The sequence below is a fragment of the Acinonyx jubatus genome, chromosome D2 (assembly GCF_027475565.1).
Source record: "Acinonyx jubatus isolate Ajub_Pintada_27869175 chromosome D2, VMU_Ajub_asm_v1.0, whole genome shotgun sequence".
Classification (NCBI taxonomy): domain Eukaryota; kingdom Metazoa; phylum Chordata; class Mammalia; order Carnivora; family Felidae; genus Acinonyx; species Acinonyx jubatus.
The window spans coordinates 83,759,186-83,766,563 of NC_069393.1; positions in this window are offsets into that span (position 1 = coordinate 83,759,186).

The following is a 7,378-nucleotide window of genomic DNA, read 5'->3' on the forward strand; positions in this document are numbered from 1 at the left end:
GCCTAAAGCCCTTTTCCTTTGTGTTGTCACTTCTCTGCAAGTTCTTCTGTTAAGGCACCAGACAAGCCCAGTTCGAAGCCCCCTTTGTCACGCATCCCTGGGTTCTGTAAGGTGGGTGCAGGATGTACACGTTAATACAGCACTGTTTGGTTTCCCCGGTAAATCTTTTATTCGTCTAGCTTGTAGGCCTTGGCCAGTGAATCTAGAAAGGGAGAAGGAAAAAGGTTTTCTCCTCCCTTACAAGGGCCCATCGGCCAACTTGACCTGTGGGTTAGGAACAAGGTTATACAAAGAATTCACTTAGAGAAATCAGACAGAGACAAATACTGTGCGATCTCATAGGTAAAATCTAAGAAAGCCAAACTCAGAGAAGCAGAGAGTAGACCGGTGGTTCCCAGGGACTCGGGGGAGGGGGGTGGAAGATGTTGGTCAAAGGCTGCGAACTTCTAGTTATAAGATTAACATGTTCTGGGCGTCTACTGTGCAGCGTGGGGACTGTGGTTAATATGGTATTACACACTTGGAAGTGGCTAAGAGAGATCTTAAATGTTCCCACCACAAGAAAGAAATGGTGCGGCGCCTGGGGGACTCAGTCGGTTAAACATCTGACTCTTGACTTCGGCTCAGGTCGTGATCTCACAGTTTGTGGGTTTAAGCCCCATGTCGGGCTCCATGCTGACAGTGCAGAGCCTGTTTGGGATCCTCTCTCTCCCTCTCTCTCTCTGCTTGTGCACTCTCTCTCTCAAAATAAATAGATACACATTAAAAAAAAAAGAAATGGTAATTACATGACACGATGGAGGTGTTACCTAACACTATAGTGGGGATCAGATTACAATAGATGAGTGTACCAAGTGCACGTACCTCAAATACACAGTGTTACATGTCGCTTACATCTCAGTACAGCTGGGAAAAAAGAACCCACTTCCTCATGAGAAGATGTGACCGTCCTGTTGAGTTTGCTCACCACACCCTGACCGATGTTGCTGATGTCTGTGTTCCCGCCAACAGGTGGTGTTTTCAGGGGTCTGGTGTGTGGCTGGTTCCATGTGTCATAGACCTGGAGAGGTGTGTGTGTAGGTACATGCATGTGTGTATGAGTTCGTGTGTGCCTGTCTGTGTGCATGTATGTGTGCGTCGGTAAGTACAAAGCCATTTGGGGAAAAGTTCTTTGCAAATATAACACATGATTAACTCGTTAGCACTTAGGGGTTTTAAAGTATTTTTTTTAGTCTTTATTTATTTTTGAGAGAGAAAGACAGAGTGTGAGCAGGGGAGGAGCAGAGAGAGAGGGAGACGCGGAATCCAAAGCAGGCTCCAGGCTCTGAGCTGTCAGCACAGAGCCCGACGCGGGGCTCGAACTCACAAACAGTGAGATCATGACCTGAGCCGAGGTCGGACGCTCAACCGACTGAGCCACCCAGGCGCCCCAACACTTAGGGGTTTTAAAATCAAGCTTTCTTTCTGAAGTTTTTTATAACAAGGAGGCAGGGCTGATGCCTGTGTTTCCCTGTTCCCTAGCATTTCCCCAGCCCTTGGTGTGAGGACAGGCCTGGGCCGAGGGAGGCAGACACGCTCAGAGCCGCATCCTGCTGTGTCCGTGTGTTGACCTGGTGGAGTGGAGGGAGGTCGGGGTGACGTCCTAATTACTGAAGCAAGGACAAGCGAGTGATGAAGGGGATGTGCCCAGGATGCCACCGGAGACCAGAGACAGTTACAGCGTGGCTCAGTCCTTCCAGCGAAGCGGCCTGGAGGGTCTCCGCTCACAAATGTGCTGATGCACGTGTGCAACCTTCTTCCAGGAAGCTGCCAGAGAATGTGCCCTGAGCGTGGAGAGCTTTATCAGGGTACGGAGGAGGGCGCCTTAGCCGGTCAGCCGTGTTCCGTCTTGAGAGGCTGTGTGCACGGGGCAGTCACGCTGGGACCTATAGTTGGCCTTGGGGCGTGGGGGCTGGGGGAGCGCGTGGCCATGCGCATCTCTGGGGTGTGTGTCTGTGTGTGGGCTGGCTCACGTGGGGGCAAGGTCACGGGTCCCTTCTCCTTCAGACTTCTGTCGTTCTGAAACGTGCGTCTGTCCCTGGACAAGTGATGGGCGGATCACAGCATTCCCAGCCCACGGGAGCAGCGTGGGCACTGGGCTGATTCCAACGCCCTCTTCTCGTCAGCGGTGAGACTTACAGCAAGAACCCTGAGTCTGGCACGGTTCATTAGCTGCTGCAATTCTGGAGCTTTTTTCTTTTTAATGCTTTCGAGGTTTAACTCCTTTGAACTTTGGATTCTTGTTATATAGAAACAAAGAAATGTATAGATGCTTTGCTGTCAGGATCCGGGAAGGGACTTGGGGAGGAGACACCGGGTAGGTTCTTTCCCAGAGCAAGGGCGTGGGTTGCCCCACCATCATACACTGGAGATCTGCCTCCAGGGGTAACATGGGGGGACCCACAGGATCACGATCGTCACCCGCAATCCAAGCAGCAGACCATCTTTGGGAAAGACGCAGCGGGAAAGCCAGCGGAAGGCGCTGGGAAGCCACATGGGCCCAGGAGGGTTCCCTGGGTCTGGGCCGGTCCTTACTCTCTGCCAGCCCCTGTGGAAAGGCCATCCAGGGAGGCTTCCCCAGCGAGGAGTGAATCTGGTCTCTACCTGGTGGCTCTCCTGGAAAGCTGGGGCCCAGAAGGTCCAGTCCTGCTGCTCCTGGGGCCGCTGAGGGGATCCTTCTCTTTGCCGGGGGCAGGTGCTGTGGGCTGGTGACCTGGGTGGTCTGTGCCTGATCGCTCAGAGCAAGTGCTTCAGACCTCCCACACCTAGCGCCTCTGCCTGCGGGCGCAGCTCACCTGTTGGGGACGGCTCCGTGCGAAACAGAAGTGGTCATGGCCTCGTGGAAAGTGACCAGGGCGTTCTTCTATCCAAGCCGTCGCGGAGCTGGCCACAGGCCCCCCAGGAGAATGGCCACAGGCGTCTGCCGGGGAGTGCTGGCCAGGCCCCAGGAGGGTGCAGTGTATGTTTCATTTTTTACGTTGATCTGCCAAGTTGATCCAACTTCCTGACCAACTCGTCTTTCAGAATAATGAAAATACGTGAAGTCTCTTCCACAGCACAGCAGTTGTAACCATTGCTCTTTAAGATAGTGGGGGTGATTCCCAGGGAGGAGCTCAGAGAAAGGAGGTAAATTGGAACAAGAGGGCCGGGCCCTGCTTCGCGGGCAGTTTGCAAGCAGCTTATGATGTGCGACCCTGGCGGGAGAGGTGAGGTGGGTGGTCATGGTGCACCTGTCTGGCTTCCCTTGAACCCGGCACACCCTCCCGGAGAGCGAGGTGGGCCCCCCGGGAGCACAGCTGGGGTCCGTCGGGCTCCGGCGGCCGGTCCCTGCCCGGTCGTCCCAAGCACCTTCCCCGCCGCGCTCCGCAGCCGTGCTGTGAGAAGCCCTCCTCTCAGCCCAGAATGGCTGCGGTGCCTGCCAAGTGGCCACTCGAAGGGCGGCTGTTACCTAGTCCCCGGTGCTGGCCTTTCCTCACCCCTGTCCGATGCTCTCGACCTGACCCTTCTCAGCCTCCAGCATGCGGAGGCCTGTCCGGATCCCTGGCCTGAGGCACACCGGGTGGACGCGTCCACGTTTCCAGTTATGTGGTCCCTGCGGCCCGTCAGACAGGACCCGCTGACAGACGCAGGGAGAGCAGATGTTCCGTGTGGGTGGTGTCTTGGGGTGACCGTGTCGGGGTAACCGGCCTCCAGCGGATTCAGGCCGTGGCAGGTGCCCTCGGCCCCACACTCAGCCTGCACCCCCTGGGCGCTGCCCTCAGGAAGGCGCTCCTTGGCGCTCTCTTCCTGCCTCTGCGGTGATCCCCAAAGACACCGACACAGAGCCTGCGCCTGTCTTGGGTCTATCGACAAGGGATTCAAATGACCTACTTTAGAGCCCAAGCTGGACACTGACCCGGAGTGAGATGTGAGCTCCCCACTTGTGCTCCTGTGGGACTGGACAGAGTGGCCCCTGTGGGAATGTTTAATTGCCTTTCGTGATTGGGCCAATATCTGCTGAGCGCGTCCCGTCAGCCAGGGCGTTTGCAGACGTGGGGGCACAGCAGTGGGGCAGCGTCAATGCTGGTGGGGCTGGCGTGGCGGGGTTGACGTGGCGTGGCTGGCGTGGTGGGGCTGACGTGGCAGGGTTGACGTGGTGGGGCTGTCACGCCAGGCCCTGGGTGGCTGCAGGGTCAGGGTCATGGCCGCTCAGGCCAGGGGTGCAGAGCACCGGCGTTTCCCGGCCCCATTTGAAAACAATCCCCAAGTCGTGCTTCTGCATTCAAGTCATTTCATTTGTGCTCTAAATCTGATTGTATTCAAATCGACATCCTGAGGGCTGTGTCCCTCTCCTGGAAGGAGAAATGGAGTGATTAAGAAATAAGATGGACATTTTTACCTTAAAAACGCCTCCACAAATGCTTCCTGGCGACTCCACGCACAGGACTGCAGCTCGTAGGCTTGTGTGGGGGACATGCTCCTCTGTAAAAACAAAGTGAATTACAGCTAGCACTCCAATTTACCAAAACAGATAGACCACTAAGTTGAACTGCAGCGGATTGTTCGCAAATGAATACTACATTGGAGAGAACTCATCCGTCTCCACCTTCCCTGAGACTCACTGATAAGCCATAAATCCATTAGGAGAGCCTTTCCTCTGCCATTTACAGCCGAGGATCCGTGGCGTTCGGGGATGGTGTTCCTGGAGACGTGATTCATGTGGGGTGTATCATCAGGAGACAGCCGTCTTCAAGTCCCATTTTAATTTCCTTATGATCTGGGTAATATTTATCGTACAAACAAACGGAAACCTGTGCATATTTATGGGAAGTCTCAGAGCTTTTCGTGGGAGCGGCTGCATAAATCCGTGCGCTCGGAAAGGTTGGAGACAAGCAAAGTCCGGCTGGGCAGGGATCTTAGACATCACTTTCAATTAAAATGGAGTCGAGCAGAGCCGGATTACAATCATTCCTCATGTTTACATCGACTCCCGAGGCAGGGAGGGGAGCTAAGCTCCCCGTTCTCTGTCTTGTCAGGCTCTTGGCTGAAAGGGCAGACGCGTCCTTTTGGGGAATTTAAGGGAAGCGTGGCCTTCCCGAAGCCCTTTGTTTCCAGAGGGTGGGGACCGCAGGAGGTGGCCACCCCGGAAGGCTCGAGCAGGTTCTCTCCTGGGGGATGAGGGCCCAGCTCCACCACGGGCAGCCACGTGGATGCTCTTGGACAAAGCAAGTGAGAGACGACAGTGGAAGGAGTCCGGGTGGAAACTTCCCTCTGAAACACATGGGTCACCCGTCTGGAGCAGGGTGAGCACGAGGCCTGTGCTGCTCCTCCCCCCCCACCCCAGAGGTCACCCCAGGTTCTCAGAAAGGCAGGGCTGGGAATGATGCCCTTCTGGGTCATCCCAGACAGAGCAGGTGGCCTGCCTGGCCCACAGAAGCTTCATCTCAGGGCTGGGAGTGGAGCCTCCTTGCCTCCTAATCCTGCAACCTTGTCACATTCTCAGCGCCTTTCTCTAGAGATGTCTGATTGTTGAGATGATCCACGCGGGAACTGTACACGTGGGGGAAACAATGCACTGCCTATGGTATGCCCACCACCTGCATTGAGCATCTCTGGGGACCAGCGTGTCCCCTCGGGCAGCTCCCACCTCTCCACGGGGATTTAAGGAGAAACAGCTCAGTGCCCCCGGTTTTGCACCCCAGGGATACACCCCAGGCCCCACTTCCTGGGCTTGAGCCCGGTCCTGGGGACTGTGCTCAGGGAGCCCAGTGGAAAGTCTACTGACGGAGAAAGTCGGAAGCCTTTCCAAGCACAAGCCAGTGGAGCTGAGGTAAAAGCATAATAAATTACTCAACTCTGAAAGTGTTGCAATTAGGCTGGGGAGATTCACTTCATGTCGGAAAATTGAACAAAAAAATATCAAATTTTGAGTATAGAAAAGGGGGAAAAAAAACCCCCGTCATTGAATAAACGAAACAAAGTGGCACTCTTAATAGCATGCCTAGTTCAAAACCCAGTTAGCTCTGTAAGAATGAAGGGTGGGGGGCGGGCAGTGGTGCCCACGCCACAGCCTTATTTAAACAGCAGCATTCATCTGGAGGAAACAAGCCACTGCATTCAGAGGTAATTAATTTAGTAATTAGGAATAGAAATCACCAGCTCTTAGCGATCAAGGGTGTCTGTGCCTTAAGAGAAAATTTTGTGTTCTTATAGAAATGTGTCCAGGAAAATTGGAAAGATACAAGGGCAATTTCCTTTATAGTTATAACTAGAAAATATCTCTAAACTCTTGCAATCACATATACCCTGCGTGTAACGCTCTTTCGGCATGACTGGCTTATCTTGACTTTCTCTGATAGGAGAAAGAGAAAAACTGATAGGAAAGAGAAAAACTGGTTACAAGGGAATTTGTGTTGATTTGTCTTTTTGAAACTACTGACTGTCATCTTTACTGCACTGAACCTAATGTGTCCCTGTGGGGAAGAAGAGACACTCGTAAGGAAAGGGCGGGCGAGGGTGATGGCCGGAAAGAGAGCGCCATCCATTTAGGGTGGAAGAGGCTGTCAGCATGCCCATTAGCTTGCCTGTCTCACCCCACTTAGTACCTGCAAGAACACATTTGTCTGGGGCAGCCTCTGTCTCAGAGCGCGGGCTCCTGGGGGAAACCCGGTGAGTAAGCCATTTTCGGACTCTCGTGGCCTCGAAACATCCATCAGGGGAGACTGGGAGACAGGTCTTTACTTTCAGGTGATGGTGAGTCTCCAACATGCATAGAACAGCACTGAAAATGCAATCAGGGCAGAGGAAAGTGTGAGGAGGCTGGCATCAGCCTCCACCTGTTCTGCCCACCTGGACGAAAGACAGATTGGCTTCCCCGTCAAGCACGTGCAACGCGCACAAAGTTCTGGGGAGGAGGGATAGGTCGGCGCGGCCCCTCGGCACGCTGGTTGGGCTCCTCGGATATCACCTCGTTATCTGGCAGTAGGCTTTTAATGAAATAAAGTATACGTTGTTTCTCAAGTTGGAGGAAAATATTGAGCCCCCATTGCTGTCTGCAAGGCATCACTTGATTAGCATGATAAAACACAGTACTGCCTTACATCTGTCAGCACGCATATTCCTGGGGAAGTAATTACACGGTACCCAAGGATGTGGCTTAGTGCTTAATACAACTGCTTTCTAGGTCATGATGAAGACTGTGGCATCGATTTACTGCTCTCCCCCTTCGTGATGGCAAACAGCACTAAAAACTAAGTTTGAAAAGTGTTTTAAAAAACATGAATTTTTAAAGAGAGAATAGTACTTTTTAGATTAAAATACTCTTGGCCTCTGTTTCGCTATACAGCACGAGACCTGGTAG